Genomic DNA, 23680 nt, shown 5'->3' with positions numbered 1-23680 from the left:
TGTTAATTAGATGTTAAAGGCCCGTTTCCGCATTACCGATATTCTGACATTCAGTACAGGAATGCAAGCACGTCACACGAAAAAAAGAAAATTTCCAACCCACCGCCGCGCCGCCGGCTGGATGTTTCACACGTAATGAAATATTTTATTACGCGACGTAACAAAGGCTCCACGGAATTCCAACAGCAACCTTACACAACAATGTACTCAGATTTTTAGTAATTCGCAAGTGCGAATGAGTTTTTTTATGTGCTTTTATTTTTCTTCATACGTGACACTACAAAGTTTGTGTGCGGCATCAAAACATAACGTTGTTTTTATTATCCATCCAATACGACTTTCTGAAGTGTTCACTTTAATTTTTTTGCATTAAGCCTCTGCGTAAGAGTTGTTCTGTATTGTTGTTTGTTTTTAAAAACGGAATAAATATTATCCACATTGTATAAATGTTATAATTATCATTATTACAATATGTGATTGATGAAAAGATTAAGTCTTTGTTGTATAATTGTAAACAACGGTGAAGAAAACATAAAACCCAAATAAATAATGACAATTAATATATTGTACCCAATGACTAAAAAATCTGTGTACTATATAGTATTATGTACAACATGTCATTTGTTTTAAGTATTAAAAACCATCGTTATAACTGTTCAAATATTCATTGCTTTTTAATAACTGTAATCCCAACAAGGTTATATTGTAAATGCACTACTGATAACCCATGTCTATGAATTAAACAGATAACATGCCACAATGGCCAATATTTCTTTTTTATATCCACTCTAGGTTTTCTTATGGTATATTAGAGCTACGTACTAGCTAGCGTACGAGCTACTTACAAGTTTCATTTGACGTCAATCTTTACAATGTACGGAGTAAATATATATTATTTGATATGATAAGTGGTGCATGTATTGTATTTAGCATGAAAATTCTCGTTTCTAATCACAACAAAAAGAATATTCAGTGACCCGGAAGTGCATGTCATGTTATTGTGTTAAAAAATAGTGCAAGTTAGTAGCATTTTCGTAAAACTCTGAAAACAAATTAAAATATGTACGTCAGTAATTTCATTATTATTACTGCATAGCTAAATAAATATGTTATTACCTAGTTGTAAACCTAGATAAATTACGTAGGGCGATCTGAACCCAAATGCTATGCTTGTGAGTACTACGTGACCCTCGCATGCCTTTCCGGACAAAGGGAAAAGTCTATGGGACTGCGACAAGGCCGCCTAATTTATACAGTCGGATATGTTCGCTAATAAAGAAACTGGTCTGGCTACGATGGTCTGGTGGAACACGTTCACGAGTTCACGAATCACGAACCAGCATGCTAAAAGGATATAGTATGTAAAATAATACGCGGTAGTTTTTAAGTAAGACAAACCCACCAAAAGCTGTCACTGATGGTATGGCCATGTAATGCAAAGAAACGAGGAATATGTGGTCAAAAAACTTTACGACTGTCCCAACATTAAAGAGGAGAGGATGTCCTCCAGCTACCTGCATGATTAATCTTATTGCAACGGAAAATTTTGCAGACTATACAAACCAAGACTGATTGTCCTAGCGTCGCAAAATTAGGAGACCAGACCCCATATGAATTTAGACAATATATAGAAGAAAACACAACGCACACAAATAACTCCGTTTTGTGGCGATATATATGTATGTATGTAATTAGGTTATTGTTCAATCAATTAATTTCATTGTAACAGTAGCAAACGATCAGAAAACAGCCCGCGGTTGTGGACTGCAGCCAACGGCCCTTTTGTCATCTACCTTTGTCGTTGTAATTAAACTGAAATAGTTTTATATATAATTTAATATATATCTTATTTAGGTATATATTAGTATAATAGTACTTATAGTAGAGCGACAAAGTGAATATTATAGAAAATAAAGATGTAAACTTCGAATTCACTGCACTGATTTGAAAAATCTTTCACTATTTGTAAGGTACATTATTCCAAATTGCTACGTATTATGTCAATATTTAAAAAAAATAAAGAAATATCGGGGGCGAGTTACTAGTTATATTAAATGGTAGTTATATATAAGAAGCTCATAGATATGACAATAATGTAAAAATAGTCTTTAGTCTTTTGTGTAGTATTAAAAAATATCACTACATCATAACTGCATTACTGACTATATAGAAGGATAACTTTTATTTCATTTTGATATATAATACAATAATAAGTTTGTAATATGGAAATAACCCTTTTTTACTGCATGCAATATAAATACTGTACATACACGAAAATAACATTTTTTACAATTTTTTTCTGTTTATTCCGGCTAATCTCTGAAATGGCTGTACCGATTTTGATGGGACTTTTTTTGACAGATAGCTAATGTAATAAGGAGTAACTACTGGCCACTTTTATTTTAGAAAAATTCCACGCGGACGAAGTCGCGGGTACTGCTAGTCTTACACTATGTAACTAAACTTACTATGTCTATGTAATATTATGTTATCTGTGCTATATCTAAATATATATACATATATTATAATTCCTATTTAAAAAAATATGTATAAAACTTTTTCGTCTGGAATCTAAAAAGTAGAGATTAAATAAAATGTAGGTAAAAGACGTACAGCGTCGTCTGGGGACATAAAATTGAATATTTCATAGCGAGTTCATTTAGCTGTAGTCCACCAAACGAGATGAGCGCGCTTCAATGCGTTCGCGCTCAATAACCGGCTACAATTGTTGGGGCGCCCTCGGGACGCACTTGATTTACGTCCAACTAAATTGAGCTCAATTTTTAAATTACATTATTAAAGGTACAGTATTTTATTTTATACTAATAAAAAAAATGTTGGAAAGGTTTTGCTAACAAATGTAAAACTTGTGCGTATATATACAGCCTGTTCGAGTAAAACATGCGAATATTTGGCATATATATTTTAAAATATGTTTGTATAGTAATTATTACAAATATGATTTTATTTATCTCTTAATATCTACCCAGAAGGAATTCCTTTTGATTTCGCAACCTAGAAAATGAGACCAAATTCGGTAATCATGTAAGATAGTAAACAACTCGAAAACAACCTGAATTTAAAATGTTTTTTTTTATGAGGTCTTCTAACACAATTGTTATGATTTGATAAAGAGTTTTTTTCGTACAATCCTTGTCTTGACAATTATCTACAAAAAAGCAAAACAAGAATTAATAAAATAAGAGCCACCTATATTATATGATGTATTCTTATAAATATTGAGACTTTCAGATATTTCTATTTTTTATATAAATCAACTGTGTTCATTATTATAATTATAAATATAAAAGCAACTCAATAACACACTAGTATATGTAGGTACCAATCGTATTACAGTAATTGGCGAATACATGCCTTCTTTCTTTGTTGTTTTTAGTTAATATTTAAGTGTTTGTTAGTAGGTAGTTTTCTCCGAACTAAGTTCGGCAAGATACGTAATTGAATTTACTTTAGGTAGACCAAACTCTGCGACAGTAAGTTTAACTTCCGATAGAATGTCGTAATATGTTAATAGTATTTAACCAGAGTAGAGCTATAACTATTTTTGTACCCATTATTTACTTTATTAATTGATTACACTACTAAGGGTATTGGAGAATACTGAAATTGTATCTAATATAATTTGGGATCCAAGCCTAATACGCGAACATCCAAAAAAACAGTCGATACATGTTTGAACTCAATGATATTGGTGATAAGGGATAATGGGGCTTTGTAGTCCCTTTAGAAACTAGTTTCTATTTAAATTCACCACCGTAAACTACCTGACTAGATCTGACTTCACTTAGAAGTACATAAATCAGTGCAAGAGAGCCAAGAGAAGGAAAACTTACATAATGTTCGTCAATGTAATGGCCATATAATATTATGGTAAATCAGATTATGATGTCAAATATGGATCAAAGTATAAGCTAAAGAAAGCTGACCTGAAAAATAGAAATGGATGAGTGGTAAATACTGTTTTATTAAGTAATTTATTAATAAAATAGCAATTGGCTTCAAAACATATTTGTTCATTATTTGGTAGTGTTGATTAATTATTCATCAATAGAGGCCGTTTAAAACAGTTCGCGCGCGCGAAATAGCGGGCAATACTAGTTCAAAATATCATAACACTAGTTTCACACGTTCTAATTTCATGCATTACTTTCATACTATAAATTATGGTTTCTGTTTGTACATCCCATATTGGCATATTTATTGTGCCAGATTCGAGTTCATAACATCTAGTTCCGAAATCAATTTACAATTTTGATATCGACTCCAATTCCAATACATTAGGCTTTTAGTCATTTCCAGCAAATTTATTAGCCTGTTTCGAAGTTATATTTGTGTAGACACTATCACTAATCTATAGCAAACAATATTTTATAACCCAAATTTTTATGAGTAAGTCTATCGATTGTCTGTACTATAAATGCTGACAATATAACACTTTATACTTTCTATATAGTATAACACTTTATATTTCTATTCTATATCTATGTATATATATTTCTATTCGTCCATATCATGAATTTTTAAAGAATTTTTAAACGTATCTTTTTGACATAGGTAAAATTGTGTTTGTGTGGTTTTTACTGTTTGAAAATATATGTATTTACGTACAAGTATCTTTCCATAAAAACGGAACGATATATTATACATTACGTACACGAGTATTTAAAACTATAAATGTGATGTTTTTCTGGATAAAGTGTTATTGTATTATGAAGTATTTAAATATAAAAAAACAAATTATCTATTAATATCATTAGTCTTCTACAACATTGTATGAATCTTTATCTACTATATTTTATGTGCTACATGGTATGTATAGTGAGGCTGTATTCCTCCGTACCTTATCTATACTAATATTATAAAGCTGAAGAGTTTGTTTGGTCGGTTTGTTTTGAACGCGCTAATCTCAGGATCTACTAGTTCCAATTGAAAAATTATTTTAGTGTTAGATAATCTATTTATCAAGGTAGGCTATAACATTAGGCTACGATCAATGGGTAGCGAAGCTGCGATGGAAAATATTATAAAAGGTGGGGAAATGAAACGCAGACGAAGTTGCGCGGGTCAGCAAGTTTCTTATAATTCCTTTCTTCTCTTACAAATGACTTCAAATTCCTCGAAAATATTTGAATATTTTCTTTATTCTATAGAGTCACAAAGATAATAAATATTGAATAGTTCAGAAATTATTTCGCAGAATATATTACAGTGAAAATAAAAACAGTTATTCAATTAATAAAGTATACTAACTTTGGACGTAATGAATACATTACAGCTACTGACCGTTTACAATAACTCCTACCTATACAAATATTGTCAGAATAGAATATTATTAAATATTATGTACTGCATATTTATTAATAGTTCTGCTGTATATATTCTCTTGTTATCGCGAGGATTTAAATAACTGTTATAACATAATGTAAATAATAATAATGATTAATAATAAACTGCTGCTCTCTCCACAATAATAAGTTTATTGAGTTGTTTGTTGTTTTTTATAGGCAGTGTATAGTTTGCTCTACTAAAATATTCAATATTTATTATAAGCAGTATATATTTTGCTCTATTCATTTTGGAAGTAAATAAAAGTACAATATAATCTTCGCTGTAGAAGTTACGGTATTGAAAAAAAATATTACATGAATAAATTATTTTTTATTAGGACTTGAAAATATCAACCTGAAATCTTTTTTTTAAGTAGTAGGTATATCCTAGATCGATACAGGTGCACGTTGCATCGCGAGAACTCGGTAAGTAAATACAGTTCGACAATGAATCACGGTAACTGCTTTCCGATAAGGACGGCTCTCGGCCCCTGGTCCGATAGTGTGTGCCCTGTTTTATTGTGCCACTATTTTCAGTCTATCGCCAGCGACGCAGCTCGGGCGGAAACTGAGATAAAGTCGCGGCCTCACTGTTATATACTACCTAAGGTTCCCACTTTACAAAAAAAATAAAGGAGTCTAATGGGTTTGAGTTCTAAAAACAATTTCTTCCAAAAAAAGGGGCTTACAGTAATCCGTCCATTTTGTCAATGCGATATGTGCTAATAAAAGTGTATAATGTAATTATATAATTATAATATAAATCGCTAGGTGGTTTCTTATCTGATATTTCGCTAACAAAAATTATAAAATAGGTACAGTTAAATAAAAAAGTATATGTTCCAAATTAAATTAAATATTCTATTTCATACTGACGGGCGTGGCAACCCTAACACTGCTTCGTGTGTGAAACACAACTTGCTCAAGCTCCAAACTTTTGTTAGCACACTCCTAGACTGTTGAACAATTACATTTAGTAAATGTTAGAATATAAACTCAGTGACAGAAAATGTAACTGATGGGTCTGTATCTGCAAGTTAAGACATCGAACATTAAAAAAACATGATCTGAACTTTAATGACGGAAATATAGTTACTAATATTGATAAGCATACAATATTGTCATGAATATAAATAACAAACTCCAACACCGTTTGCCGTAGTATTTGTCTTCTTTAATTACTAATGTAAGCATATATAAAGGTGATCAGTACACAATATAAATAATAATTAAAAAAAATAGAACACCAGGAAATGTTAAGTATTTAGGGTAATTATCACTGTAACTATTTAATGTTAAGATCCTTATTAATTAACAAAATTAAAAATAAAATAAAATAACTGTATGTGCATAGATACCAGAGATAGATTTTGTAAAAATATGTATCTCTCTCTTTTAATATTTAAAGTTTGCGTATTTTATTCCAGTTTGTATATTTTTGGCTGTGATATAATAATTATACAATTTGATATAAAGTATATAGTATATTCTGAGATACTAATAACGCCATTCAATAAGCAGGTAAGATATCAGCTAATTTGCATATAATGCATTGTAAATAAAAAAGAACCTTAAATACAAAACAGCGAAATGCAAACTTACAAAGACGATATAATACAACATTCAGAAATCTTAGGAATATATTTTGTAAACGAATAGATGCGGTACAAAAAAGTCACTGGGGTATTGGTAAATTGTATTTGCATCGGGACCGTTTCAGATCGCGCGCCGTCTGAGAAGGGTCCGTGTCAAAGTAACAAGGGTTAATGTACGAATGCTTCCTGTTTCAAGGAGACTCGGATTACAACGGGAGGCGAGTTCAAAAGACGTTTGAAATGCGCTTCGAATTCTGTCCGATGGCAATATTACTCAATCATACAATGTTTCAGTCAAGAGTTCAAGCTATTTCCATATCAGTGCGCATGTATTGCGTCAACGCGCATTAGAACTTTACGTCAAAATACTTGAAAAAAATAATCGAGTCAACCCAATCCCAATGGTTCGGAATAAATAGTGTAAAGAGATCTTTATTCCAGTTTTGTATAAAATGTTAAAGCAATTAATTTAGATAGGTACAATGATTTTGTTGCTAACAAGCTGATAACCTATATAATGATGAGTGGGAACCGTCCCTCATACATAAACAGCACAAACAGTCATCACTTCATCGTCATCATTTCGGGGAACTAGAAAATTTCACTACATTTCATGCTCTTCTGTCGAAACATAACGTACAAAGCAAGCCAGCAAGCAAAGTAGCTGAGATAGCAATACCCATGTACACAGTTTTATACAAAGTTTAGACGTAATAAATATTCTTATAAAATTAGCGCTAGTGTATGTATGAGTAGATGTGATTAGAATTTCTTTTGTTTAGACCAATTTTTGAAATAAAATGATTCATTAATAAAATTATAACAAATAATACCGTCCGTGTAATTGATTTCGCAATGTTCGCCCATAATATTTTTTAACAGTTTATAATAGCTTACAAGTTTTATGTTTTACGTATATTCTTTCGTGCGTTAAAAATTGGCAACATCTATTTCAGCCATCAATTTAACATTTATGTTAGAATCTAGTATTCCTTTATGAGTTAAGTTTCTTGGTAACTTTTGTATTGTAACTATTCGAGTGGTTCTAAGTTGCTAAGTGAAAACATAAGATTCTTTTATCGAATTACAAGAAGAATTACTTTATTTATAAGTAATTCTTCTTGTAATTCGATAAAGAAGAAACTTGTGATGTTATTTAGTTACAAACAACAATCTTTTATCTTTACATATTTATAGACATAAATCGTAAAAAATCTGAAGTTGTTCATAGGGATACCTTTATTTTTTATATAATTGGAAATAGTGAATTAAGTGACAATCTCCATAATGGAAAAGACTACATGAATAACACCATGTGAGAGGGGGGAAAGGGGATTATTAGTAACGTGGACTGATGACCCCATTGCTAACAATATACCATATCAGATTGACCTCCACGCGGTTGTGCCTAGAAATCATCATGACTTGATCTGATCTGACCTCAGATATTCATCTTATCATCCTCCATAGGTGTCTCGCCAGATACCGTTAGCGCATGCAGTGCACCTGCCATTCCATTATTATCAATAAAAAAAACAACATGTGAGAATTCTATCAATAAACAGATAGACAGAGTATTTCATAATATTAGCATGGTTGAATTTTGATACAATATCAAATTCACGAGGGCCTGCCCAGTTAAGTACTAGGCAGACATTGTAAAAAATCTCTCTCTGGTAAACATATTATTCCAAGCAACATAGTCACTCGGTTTAAACTGCGGCAAACTTTGACAACACGTATTTCATTCCAAGTAAAAATGTACGTATATTCAGTATACAGCATGCCGACTGCGAGTCACGTGAAACAATAAAATGCACATTTCGAATACGATGTCCTCGTGCTGTACTTTTATAATATAAACTTTTCTAATAAAACTAACCAATGGCAGGAGAGAAATCGACCCAGTAAATCCCAGTCACAAATGCTCTTGGGACATAAACAATTATTTTACAGAATAAATTATGATATGTTATGTCTGAGGGGTTTACGCAGTTTTATGATTGTGGAAGTTCAAACATTACATGGATGTGTTCATATACAGGATTGTCAATTTAACCCAATAAAAGTAATAAGTAATGTAAGTAATGTCAACAGTTTGACTTTAAAAAGACAAAGAGTTGATAATCATATTAGATTTTCTAAATTGAATACGTACTCTGAACTAGCAATTTTTGATATATTTTTTTACTATACCGCTAATATCTTCAGTTTATATAAATATATCTACAAATAATATTAGAACATTTTGTCACTACCAGTTGTACCTATATTCCTGGAAATCTAGATTACATCACAATCTAGATACATTTAGAAAGTCAACAATAACGTCTTGATATGACAGGATGTATCGGTTCCGATAACCAATAGATGCAAGAACTATTAAACTAAAATATCAAATATATTTTCAAACCTATTATTCCCGTAAATAGCAATGTACAAATGTCGAATAGTAAATACATATTTTCAAATCTACTGTTTTCGTAAACAGTAAGTATTCTATTGAAAGAGATGAGTCATTCACACTTTTACTCATTAGATGTTCTTTGGTCTTACCATGATAAATTATGTCACAATAAAGATACTTCTATTCTTTTTTAAATATGAATATTTTTCGCATAAAACAACACTTTGAAATTAGGAATTATTACGAATTTTCTACAATTTTAACTAATTACAATTACAAATATAGATTGTGTACAGAAGATAATATAACAATTTAGCATTTCATGTCTGCATAAATCAGTGTTCGGATACGGATGCAAATCTAGTTAGCACGGTAGCGGGGTAACAAGAGTAGAGCGTATCCCCGTCACAGTAAAACAATAAACAGTATCTCAAACAGAGCATCTTTTTGACAAAATTACTGCGTACCTGTATTATTAAAGTCTAAGCTTGTAGTTTTGCGGTAAATTTTTTAAAAATATTTTTTACATTTTTAGTTTTAAACACAATCCTTCTAGAATACAAGAATACAAGAATACAAAATCATTTATTCAAATAAACTTACATTGAAGCACTTTTGAATAGTCATTACATTTTTTAATCTACCGCTCGTTCGGAAAGCTGTCTCATCACAAGAAGAACGTGCAAGAAACTTGCGTTTTTTAAGTGTGTGAATACAAACCACCAATTAGCACTAATTCTATTAAATACTCAAATAGAAATAATATTGAATATATAACCAACTGGTTAAACAATTAATAAGAGGAAATCAGTCATAGTGATTAGAGCAGTTACAAGCAGCACCCGTTCACGAGTATGACGGATAAAGCCATCACTTTTATTTTAATGACTAATAGACTACGTCAAAGCTACTTACAATTGCTATCTGATAGTTATAGTATTCACATTTTACATAAGAATGCATGCGGCAATCAATACAAAAACCGCTACGCTTTCATATTTCTAAAATCAATCAATTAAATCAAGAAAGCAATGAGAAAATTAAATTATAACGTTGTATGCTAATAAACTAGTTATTTAGCATCCCAAGTACACAAGTACTTGGGATGCTAAATCAGAAGGACTATCGTATATTTTCTTTCACAAAGAATACCATACTCCCCCAATCCACACACCATTTTTAGTTATCGTTGCTAACCTACCTAAAACTTATAAAAAAAATCGTCCAGTTTTAGCAAAGTTATATTATAACATGACTTTGAAAAAAAACTTCATAAAAGAAAATTCTGATATTAATAAAATTTTATACGTAAAGTATAGTTGAGAATATTTATTTAATTTCTATTTTCCACGAAGTTGCTCTACTGTGTTTTAAATGCTCTGTGTGCCTCGGTAGCACTTTATTTTACGGCTATTTATTTCGGTGCAACGAGAACGCGCACTGAGAAATTGCATTAGGCAAATACGACCGCCTAATTCCGTCTCATGTCTCATGAGTACGGATTCAATCTCGCGATTGAAGATACGCCCCGCTTGATGACTAAATAGGTAGTTTTAAATTTATCTTGTAATAGTAATAAATTATTTTAGCAATATCAAACGTTTCTTTCCAGAGTCTTAGGAACTCAAGTAAATGCAAAGGCGTGTCTGGCGACAACCTAATTCTTTTTGTGCATAGCATTCGAGTATATCCGACATACTTGCGTATTCTTCGCTATTACACTTAAAAAAAACACTTCGAGAAATAACCATTTTGGCACTAATTGATATGTAGTAATATTATTTGTTTATTTTTCTAATTATAATAGTAGTAGTATGTCTAATCGGTAATCGATATGAATACCATAAACATATACAGCATTTTATATTCTATCTACATTTGTTATTAGTCACCATTTCTAATATTCTTTTTCTGATACTTTCTTCTACATTCGTTTTTTCTTATTCAATTTAAAACAATAATAAACGCACATTTGCTGTCTCATGTCAGAAATAGATACAATGCTACCATTTATCCAGATGAGTCACTTAAATATTCCCATTCGGGTTTGATTATTCTAAAATGTACATTCTATTTTGGTTTTTAGATAATGGAAGTATAAATATCTCTCTGTATTATTTATATTGTGAGACTCTGAAAATCAATATTGATGATTTTATGTCCAATAATACAATTTAGCTTAGTACTAACTGCCTAAAAAGATGGAATTAAAATATTTAATTAATTTAATTCTCCAATTAATACACGTTAATTTAATTTCGTAGAGATTGATTTGCATGTAAATATTCTTCACAAGTTTTTTTTTTATTATTTATAACAGTTAATGTGTAAACCGTTTAAATTTAAACTTATTATAACAATAAGTAGATGTATTTCAAACTGTAAACAATCTGTATCAACAAAAGACCTCCTGAACAAGAAACGTATAAAAAAACAATTGTACGCAATGCGACAAACAAGGGAAGGTTCTGTCAAAAGAATATAATGTACTCTAAAGTTTCTTGAGTAAAACAGGGATTAGGGTGTAACGTGAATAGCCTAATGGTACACATGTCATGCCTCATAAAGACTTCTTTATTGCGGATGTAGAAGCAAGTAGTCACTATGTACCGGAGTCCATTTGATTACCTCGTTGTCTCTAAACGATAAAGAGTTTAACGACGCACCCGTACTTAGCACTAAACTGTTGTATTAAATATATTAGATACGTGTACTTGTGTTTCTACTCTTTTTATGTAAATTTAATTGCAAACAAGCTAAAAAGCCACCTTATGGCAAATGGTAACCGTCGCCTATATATATGCACATACGACAACCACACAATACTGCGATTGCCAGTTATATACTTAATGCTGAAATAAAGCACTGAATTGAATTGTATACCTCTAAAATCCTGTCTACTGATCATCACTATTATCCACGAATGTAGAGGGAAGCGATAGAAATAAAAAAAATATTTCAACTTTTACCGGGAAAATACCCAAAAATTCGTAGGACAATCTAGTGACGATAGTTGAAAGAACTGCTGGCACCTACTGACATTGATATTGACAAAAGGCTAGTTCAACCAGAGAGACAAACCTAGTATAAATGTTGAGAGATGTAATGTATAATATATATGTAATAATGAATAATCTATACCATAAAACAAACCATTTATATAAGTTAAATAAGAACTATAAGTTTATATTAAGTAAAACTAGATTCAAGTTGTAAATAATTTCTGGTAGCTTAATTCTATTTAGCCCCTAATTGGCTTTATTAGACAATGCATAAGACATCGAAATCTAAATGTAAGGTCTATTTATATTTGTCACCTGCCTTCCAATCAAGATTAGCTACTACATAACATTGCTTTTAACTATAAAATATGCAAAATGATGTATTTTTGGGTATTACTATTGTAGATAGGCTTACATTAGAACTAGTTTTGCACTTTGTTGAAAATTACTTGTACCTATAACATTTATATATTAAAATATGTCCATAGGTTCCTCTGTCTATATCAAACTATAAATTATCAAATCTATGTATAATAATTTGTTGTCTAATGGTTTACTACTCTCTCAAATATTAGATATATGTACAATGTTTGGCATGATAACTGACTGGTAACGTAAACTGTTGACAATAATCTAAATTAATTAAAGACATTATTGGGTTGGTGTCTATTATATAAATAATATAGATTCTCCTTATATAGAATAAATAGAAAATATTGTATTAAAGGTATATATTACAAGAACTGTATATAATAATAGAAGAAAACATGTATACCATCAGTTGTATGAGAATGGCTGATCGCAAAATTTTGTTGCTGAAATATGAAATGTGTCTGTCTCGTCTGTAAGCGGTCAGTCGTCCTGAAAAGAGGTAAATAACTATATACAATTTGCTTAACCTACCTGATGGAAAAGATGTGATGATGTTCAATTATAGTTATAAATTTTATATACAATACCCTATTCGTTATTTTCTATATTGTGGTTTCGTTATTACATCTATAAATTATTACAATGAATAATTAAACAGTTTCAAAGTCAATTTTAATTGTTTTTAATTTTGTGTATAAACAGACATAAACCTGAAAATATTTTTATTTGACTGCATTTGTGTGAATATCACAATTGATTATGATGATTATTTTTGTAATACTTTACTACTATCTTGGATAGATATCTACTATGTCACTGTAAAATTCTTAATTTACCCCATGATTATTTACACAAATGCCAAGTTATAATACTTTTCCACATTTCGCTAAACATATTCGAACGTAATTCAGCTAAACAGGTAGGCGAAGTTTAATTTGACATATAATGTGTTATTACCAGGCAGATTGAAACCCACAACCGGAGAGGCCAGGGTATTTTAAGCCGAGGTAAACTGCACGGCACGTACTATTTCTTGTTGGCTTATCTGATAAATCTGCCAATTTCTTATACATTATATCATATTTGTATGTATATGAATACATTATTTCGTATTGTTTCTTGGTTATATTAAGTACTGATTATATTATTCCGAACTAACTGTGCCCTACGGTTTTCCTAAACGTTATTTTGAAATAAATTAATTCTATTGTGCTTCTAGGAAGCACAACAGAATTAATTAATAATATTATTATTAAATAATATTAAAAAATATTTAATTTTTTATTAGTATGCTACCTCATTGTTTTTGTTGTACTTCTAAACACTAAATCTACATAAAATTGGTTATGAAATGCCAAATTTTTTTTTCAATACCTATTCATTTGAAAAAACCTTTTTAGCTTAAAGGTTTAAAACAAGCTTTTCAGTATCATTAACATATTAGATTAGATATACTAACAGTAATGACACGTAAGACTGTTTTATTATTTTTAATACGTAAATTCTTGTCATTTAGTCTCTACTATCTTCTATCTATCTTGTGTAATTTCGTATATCTACATAACATTCGTATATCGTATAGATCACATTTCTCAAGTCGATGAACGCCTTGCATTCAACTAGCGAAGTAGCGTAGACGACATGGCTGGAGTTAACGTTCTGCTAATTTCTTGTTAAGCAACTAAATGTAAACGGGTTTGGTTAGAACTGCGGATCATAAGATTAGTCTGAATCAGCTTCTGACTTGTTAAATTTTCATGCAATATGATTTTGTGCTTCTATTCAAGTTAAATACGAATTGGTTAATTTCAATAGTTATGAATATACCACAATAGATATTGGCGACTTCTACATAAGTTAATTAAAATAAATTAAATCAAAGTTACATATGCAGGTCATATGTAACTATGATTTAATTTATTGTATAATACAACTTTTGTTGGGTAGACCTTCATAAATTGCTTTCAAAAAGACGTTTTAACGCCTTATCACTTGTATTCAAGTACAGTCTCCCCAATTGTCCCATCTACTTCCCTCCCCTATTACTTATATATATTTTTATTCATACAGAATTCCGGTTTCATCCATTATTCGATAGTTAACAGTTTTGGTGATTCATATCACATAGGTAGAAGGTTATAAACTTTTAAATGCTCCAGACGACTTTCTTACCAGTTTATCTCAACTGAAGTAGCTAGCTGAACTGGTCGTTAGAGATACTTACAATAAATTTTTAACGTACTGTAAAAAATATTTCATTACGAATTAATTATTTTCGCTCAAAAATACACTAGTAGTAATCTATACCTATGTAAGAAGTCAGGGACTAAATAATTTATTTGTGCAAAATATATGAAAATTAATTAATATTAAAAAAGTATATATTATAATAATGATTTATTTGTACAACCAAATATTTCAACATTAAAAAGGAGCAGTACATAATAGTTGAAGTTAGTTAGCTAGGTAATGAAATGGCAATATGTGTATGTTACATAACACATAGCCCTCCTTTAAACGTCTCTGATAACAACATCATCTGAGGATATAATTGTAAATTTGTTACTGATTAATGTGAAACATTTTTAAAAGTATCATTATCTTTTATAATTCCTCATCCGCAAATGAGACGAGACGAGGCGAGTCGAGCCGAGGCGAACAGGTGACAGCGTGCGATGTCACGCAGATACGTCACGACCGCGACTGATTTACTGCCACCCTATTTATCTACACTGTGCACGAATCAGGGATGCCAACCATGCGATAATGCTCGCCCATATACGACATATCTAGTCTTTGTACGAGGATATTTCCACCCTCATTCAAGTTTGTATGAGATTTAGACTTACGAAAATCGGTCAAAATAATATGATATACGTGATTATAGGGCTGGCTCTTTAGCCTCATACGAGATTTTATCAAATTTTTTATTTCATCGTACAAGCAACCCTGGCTCAAGTATCAGGGTATACAGTGACGATAAAATACGTACTTAAGCATGTATCTTTCCGGGTATTTGCTTTTATTTATAATATACAAAGGTTTATACATTGCAGATTACATTAATGGTATTTTGCTTTTCAATTTTAAATCAAAATCAATCGAATAGTATTCCTTCTTCGTTATTTGCATTTCTTATTTTCTTGGTGAACACTCTGTACACTCATTTCCTCTTTGCCTACACATCTAGTTTTTAACTGACAGCCCGCTTGATTGAAAGTGGCAATCGTCGTCTAATACATGAACAGCACCATAAGCACCGCAGATAAGAGAATATTAATGAGCATTATATCCTCATGCGATGCATATGGTCCTCCACATGCATTATCATTTCTGAGGACTAATGTGTCATGGCTCCGTACTCAGCAATCTCTGACATTATCGACGACCTCGAGGGTCTTGCGGTTTGCACACCGCTTTATTTCCGTTGATCGCGAGTTCGATTCCTCATAGGGCACAAACATTTGTACTCATGAGTATGATTGTTTGTATCGGTCTAGGTGTTTTCTATGTATAATATGTATGTATTTACGAAAAAATCTATGTATTTGTATCAGTTATCTAGTACCCATAAAACAAGCCTTAGCTAGCTTAACGTAGATCTAGTTAGCGCTGTGTGATTTATCCTGAGATTGTTATTATTTTTATCGTTTATAACCTATCATTATTTCAACGCCCTAATCTCTCGCAATATTGCATAAAATTCTGATATGAATTTTACGAATAATTTATACACACGTATACATGCTTTGCATTATACATGCTTCAAATCATTACTTGAGCGATTGGAATTTTCGCAGCCACTGTCTAGTAACGAAATGAAACAAGAATATTCGTAACAAACATTATACTCGTACGTACCTATTCAGTTCGAATGATCAGCAAACTGTATTCTTTTTATTTTCACAAAACTGCATGGACACTTATATATAATTCTTTGGATCCGTAAATTGTTGTTAGCTTTATATATATATATGTTTGTAGTGTTGAACTAAATGTATTTTTGCTAACAGTAGTGATAACTGACCGTCTTTCAGTTTTTTAGTAAATAGTAGATATAGAGTTTGATCTATACTACCATTTCATTTGAATTCATATTTATTTACAAGTATAGAAGGCCTTCTTTTGAACTAATTAATACCATAGACATTTCCAAGGATTCCATATTCAAGTCACTACAAGCTGGGATGTTTCCCAAAATATGTACCATACACATACACGTAAACACCCAAATGACTTTGTACAAAGTCTAGTTTTGGTAAAATTAGGTTAAATTTAATTAAATAATAATAATCTCAGGTCAATTCACACAGCGCCATCTAGACCCAAGTTAAGCTAGGTAAAGCTTGTGTTATAGGTACTAGATAACTGATACAAGTACATAGATTTTTTTTTCGTAAATACAATTACATATTATACATAGAAAACACCCATATCGATACAAACAATCATACTCATGAATAGAAATATTTGTACCGTGCCAGGAATCGACCCCGCGACCATCGGACGTAAAGCGGCGTGCTAGACCGCTATGCCACCAAGGTTATCAAATTAAATTTATTTGCAGTAAATTTTATAAAAAATGTAATTATAATAGCAGTCAACAAATGATGAAACTACATATAGATAAGAAGATATAAAATTCACAAAAAACTTACCTTAACAAATAAGATATCATTGATTAACGAACTCAAGAGGGCCATTTCTACCCTCATAAAGCAAGAAAATGGCCACGATCATCCGCATCTACATAATTAAATAGGATTCCCGAAATAGGGTTGTGAGTTTCTAAGTTAAGGCCTATTTGTGTCCATTAAAATAAAAATATCTTCAAGAATTGAATAGATAACCACAGGAAAATAAACGATAGAATTTGCCCCTAAAACTTCAATTAGTTTCGGGATCTGACTGTATCTCTTGTCTTAAAAAAATCCCTATATATATATATATATATATATATTTATCTATCCAGCGATAGATGTAACAGCAAGTTTTAACTGACTCACCTATGTACATTTTTATAGGTAGCCATGAAATGGTAATACCGTGCCCTGCCATCAATGAAAAATACCTTTTCTTATAACTTTTAAATTGGATTGTCTTTTTAATCTCAAGAAATATTATAGACAGGAGATGTAAGTAATTTTGATAATTGTTAATTTATTATATATTCTTGTGTTGGTCTAAAATCTACATTTGTTTTTGACATTAATAGAATAAAAAACGACTTTCATTATTATTAATATACTAACTGTATAATAATAATTTCTTTCTAATCCATCCAGTGATCTTTGTATAAATGAACAACAACGTACATCCCCCATCCTTATTAGCTTTCATATTTATAATATTCTAGGGTTTGTTTTAAATATCTTGTAATTTTTATCTTATATTTTTCAGTACGCAACCCTATAAACCGTGAGAAGGTCCAAATCTGGTGTTTCGAAGAGTACGGAGTGAGGCGTAAAACGAGAAATAAAATATGCACATCTCTCTCAGTTATAACGCTTCTCGATTCCAGAGAGTTTCAAACTTGAGACCTGTTGAAGACTCGAAACTACATGGAAATTTAAGTGAGCAAAATTAGAAGTGCTGACAACTTCTTATCTTCGTTTCGCTTGCATCCAAAACTGGTGTATTAAAACTTAGTCGTGTTAGTTTATTTGCGATGCACATTTAATTTTAATCATATTAACGAGATTATGAATATGTAACTACCTCTCTGCAACAAACATTATACACATATAAAGTATACGAGTACCTTTACAAATCTGTCTGATAGCGGAGTAAAAATACAGTATATTATATATTATAATAATATGAATGAGAATGAGAATTGAATATTGAAGTGTTATGATGATAAGATGATCCATGTAAAAAAAATTATTTAGTATGAATTACTAAACACAAATTGACTACAATGCCTTTTTATTATTCTTCAATTATTAAACTTTCTACCACTGTACGAATTTTATTAATTACTTTTGTAAATATTTATACGCGAGTTGTCTCAATAAGTATCTACCTATAGTTTCTTGTTATGATTGGACCATATTATTTCAACAAATGCCTGTAAAAACACCAACATTCACTATGTTTAAGTATGTCAAATCATCAACTGAGAAGGACAAATATTTTTGAAGTCAGTGGTCCGAGCGAAGTCATCTCCCTCAACAAATACAGCAAAAGTTATGTGCAACATAAAGAATCTAAATGTGGCTTAAAATTCAATAAAATATTAGTCAAATTTATAAATAACTTAAATTTGTAAATAACTTATTTAGTTATTTATAAATTTGACTAATATTTTATGCTCCTGTGTAATTCAAGAAACCTATACATAATACTTTCTGTCATCCGGCACTTCGTTTACTTTTTTTTTGAGCAAATATAGATAATACATTCGTTTAGCCGTGATAACAGACAGACCTTCATTAATTATATTTGTAATGTTAGTATGTGTTTTAATAAAAGGTAATATATAGTAATTAAAATATTTCATTTCATTGTAACATATTAACTTTATCTACTTCAAAATATATAATTGTATGCGTTATTTTCAGATAAAGACATACTTCAATATGGCGTTCTTGCCTTTATGCCAGTATGATTAGGATCATAAAAATAATTAGAATTATAATAATTTTTGACCATATGTCCACAATTGTTAAATAGATTAATATATTCAGAATAGTTTTTTTATCTTATTCTAATTTATACACATTCTTCGTTTTCGTTTAGTCTACGTATTTCTTGACTGTACAAAGTACTATTATATGTGTTTTTACTGTCCTATGCCAAGCATGAGTGTGCTAAATTTCAGGAAAATAGGCTGCGCTTTGTTGTATAATCAAAATATGGTACATTAAATCAACTTTCACTGTTTTTATTACCTTTTAACGCTCAAGCAATCCTTATAAAAAGTATACATTTTGAATTCGAATATATACAGGAACGTAGATTCTGCGGACCACACAAACGTATGCTAAATCTTACGATATTTTTATTATCACAGCTCAATCAATATGTTGCAGTAAGAATTAGTCAATCAAGTCATTTGTAAGATGAGAGTAAACACTTTATAACAATTTAACTTCTAGTAAATATAGACATTTCCATATGGACTATAACTCTTCGATGATGCTATTGGCTATCTGGACATCTGTTGGCGTTCTGCAGTGTTTGCTTTTCATTTCTCGAAGCAACAAACGCTGTAGTGAGAGGCAAGTGCGCGCGCAGCGATCTTAATCGTGATAACTTTGAGCGGTTGTTATCATGAATGCATGATCTACCCACGCCACGCCGCGTGCATCACGCTGTCTACTCACATACCTACACACTCCATACTTATGTCTTGCTAGTGGCTTGCCCAGAAGCTCATAACTTTATAAGTTTCGTATACATTACCATAACAAGCTATGTTACTGTGATTGTACCTTACAAATAAAAAGAAGTTCTCAAGTCGGTGCAGTGGTTTGTTTACTTTCTTCATGATAAAATCCTCACTCTCTCCCTTTCTCTCTCTCTCTCACTCTCTCTCTCTTATTATAGTGTTAGTATAGATATAAAATAATTAACAAATAATATAAGTAATTTCATATCGGGACAGATTATTTTTGCAGCCTATGTAGTTTTATATTTACATATATATTAATAAATTATATAAGACATATTCTATAAAATAAGACATAATCAATAAAGAACCATGATTAAAAATAATAGATTTTTATTTTTGATGAAAATTATATTAGCTATTTTCTAATTGGTTACTTCGTTTCCAAATATCGAATCACTTATAAATTCATGTCATTAAAATCCATGAACTGAGCTTATTTACATACTATTCAGTCATTTAACATTTTTCCTAATGCACATATTTATAGATATACCTACCTGTGGGTATTTAACATTGCATTCTTGTTAGAAAGCACTGCAGCTAAATGTTTTTCATTCAGTTTTAATATTTTGATTCCTTCAGATACGCATATAATAAATCGTCATCATCAAAATAATTTGAATATTTTGAATTGCTTTCTGCCACAACTTCGTCATTAAGTTTATCATGATCTCTATGCATTTTATTTCTATATGTAACAACTTGATAATTATCATATTTATTTGGTATACGGTAGTTCTTTACTACATCGGAGCTTTCTTTATCATTAGTTGAATCTGTTTGCGGTAGTATATTATTAGTAATGCTATAATATGGAGGGAATAATTTTCCAGGTACTACACGAGTCGTCGTACGCGTGTTGTTATTTATTATGGACTTAGTCACTCCAGTATTATTTTTAATATTATTTCTTGTAATAGGCTTTTTAAGAAGTTCTAAATATTGACGACGATCATCTATTCTGAGATTGGTTTTATTATTATAGTCTCTTATAATTTCATTTACTTCATTAATATGTCTATTTACATTTCCTTCGTTAGTATTTCCATGAAACTTTTGATATTGAAATGTAGGAAAGTATTGAGAAATTCCTTCTCTATTTGAATGAAAACGACCTCTTTTAGAAAACTCTTCAGGGTGAACTGAAGATCTCTGAAGGAGTTTATTAAAATCTAATGTATCCATATCAGAAAAGAGTGTCTTGTGTCTTTTGTTTTTTAAATCTTGCAAATTGTAACGCATTAAAATAGGTGTTCTAAACTTTTGATTTATATAAATAAACGACCTTTCATTAACATTACTTTGCTTTTCAGTTGCTTGTTCAAATAACTCATCCTCATTCAATGAATTCTTCCTATTTTCTAAATTCAATGTATACGGCTTATTGCAAGAGGACTTCATTTTCTCTTGAGGACTAGCTCCGACTACTGCAACTGAAGTACTTCTTGGTGTGCTGTCAGTTTTTTCCCCATTCTGTAAGTAGAATATAAGAATAGACATGTATAAATTAATACTTGTACCTAATAGATGAAACCGTTTCACCGCGCGAAACTTTTATTTACTGGAATTTCCACAAATCCTCTCTGACTGCATGCTTCCGTATAACGATGAACTTAGCGACCACATATCAAATATACCTACGTATTATGGTTCCGGAAATTTCCTAATGTAAGTGAATTACGCAATAAATGTTATGTATATGTCCTATAATTAAAACCTGTTTACAGAATATAAGAGGAACTCTGTTGGGTGTTGCACTCACACTTCTTCACTTCGCCAATTATAACAATTGGCAATAAATTTTACATTCACTACTAGAAATATTTTAAAATTAAACTTCGTAATAATCTCGTGTTTTGCTACTCACCTCTGCAGCACCCGAGGGATCGATAAATCCGGAAGCGAGTCCAATATACAACAAAACTAAAACAACATGAGAATTTCTCATTTTCCACGAAATAATAGAACAAATAATGAAAATGTGTTGAACTCTTCTTAATAGAATTTTCACAAATATTTGTCCCTGTACAACAATATACGACTGTCTATCTTTATGTATTGAAATGGAATAGGAATTTTATGTTTACATGAGCGTTGATAGATTTGTAAACAAATAATTGAATACAATTTAATATCATACAATCAGAATGAAGAGGCGGTTCCACACTGTCGTGATATATTCATCCTATTAACATTTTCTACTGTTTGCCAAATGACAGAAGCATTCTCTATTCATGGATATTTTTGGTGTGTTTCTGTCACGTTGACATCCTTGCCAAGACTGAAGATAATTTATTGATTCTTATTGTAATAGATAAGGTTCCTTCCCCTGTAAAATAGCGTCTAATATAGGTATAAAAATTTGTATGGGCCTTTTCTATAGTTGTTAGAAATACAATACATATTTTTTTAATTAATTACATTATTACTTAATATTAACTTCAATCAACTTAAAAAAATCAGATTCTAAATGGAAGTATATACCCAACCGACTGCTGCAAGTAGTAAATGTCAATACGATTGTTTTCTATGGTAATTATGGAATATTATGTACAGTTTCCTCTGAGAAAAAATTACTATTTGAATTGTTTTTAGTATGAGCGAGTTTTCAATTTTGATTTGGAAGTCAGAATCTGTGGTTTATAACCAAAGCTTTTTACCATGCTTAATGGTTATTCGAGAATTAAATTAATTAAAATAACAATCTACATAAAAAAAATAAGTAATATGGATAAAATGTTAGTCTCATATGTCTTTTTAATTTAAAATGAGACAGTATATTTTAAGCTCTCTGAAAAAATAAAATCGTTGTTTCATGGTAAAAATCTTGTATAAAAAGGGCAAGTAAAACTCGCGCCCTGAGGGTTTCGTACAAATATATGAGTACTTTCATTCGTTTATGCAAAGCTCATTGAGAATTACTTACATTACATACTACTACATTCATAAACATTGCAAATTTATTCGTTAGGCAAGTTTAAACCATATTTACCTAAACAGCCTAAGTAGCAATTGATAAGTCATAACAGTAGTATTAATTATACTTATGTATACTAACAAATGTAATCAAAACAATTTTATTTCACTTTTGTTTATCTATTACTAAGCTGAAATTTTGTTGGTTGAACACGTATCTTTAGGTAGTCCCAAAGATACGTGTTCAACCAAAAAAAATATTTCAAATAGATAACCTTTATTAGTGTTTGATAGCCTATTTATCGAGAAAAGCTCTAAACTATATAACTTTAGGTGTGCTGTGGGCAATAGAAACGGAGCACAATAAAAAGTGACGCAGCGTTGATGCGTGGGTCGGCTAGTTGATAACAAAAAAAATGCATTGTCTAAGTAGCTATGCCAAGAAATTTGTTTGATGTAACATTTTATTACACAATTATAGAAAATGATAAATAAATTGATACCCCCCAGGGTAATAAACAATTAGTTTGACTTACTAATCGCCTTATATATGGCTATACACTTGAAAGGTAATTGATACAGTTAACCTTAGACAATAGTGTGTTATAAAATCGTACAAAAGACTTTCATTATTTTATTACAAC

Source organism: Achroia grisella, unplaced genomic scaffold, assembly GCF_030625045.1.
Source record: "Achroia grisella isolate CSIRO2021 unplaced genomic scaffold, CSIRO_AGI_Agris_v1 utg540, whole genome shotgun sequence".
NCBI classification, from domain to species: Eukaryota; Metazoa; Arthropoda; class Insecta; order Lepidoptera; family Pyralidae; genus Achroia; species Achroia grisella.
The sequence above is the reverse complement of the archived record's forward strand: the minus strand, read 5'-3'. Positions refer to the sequence as shown.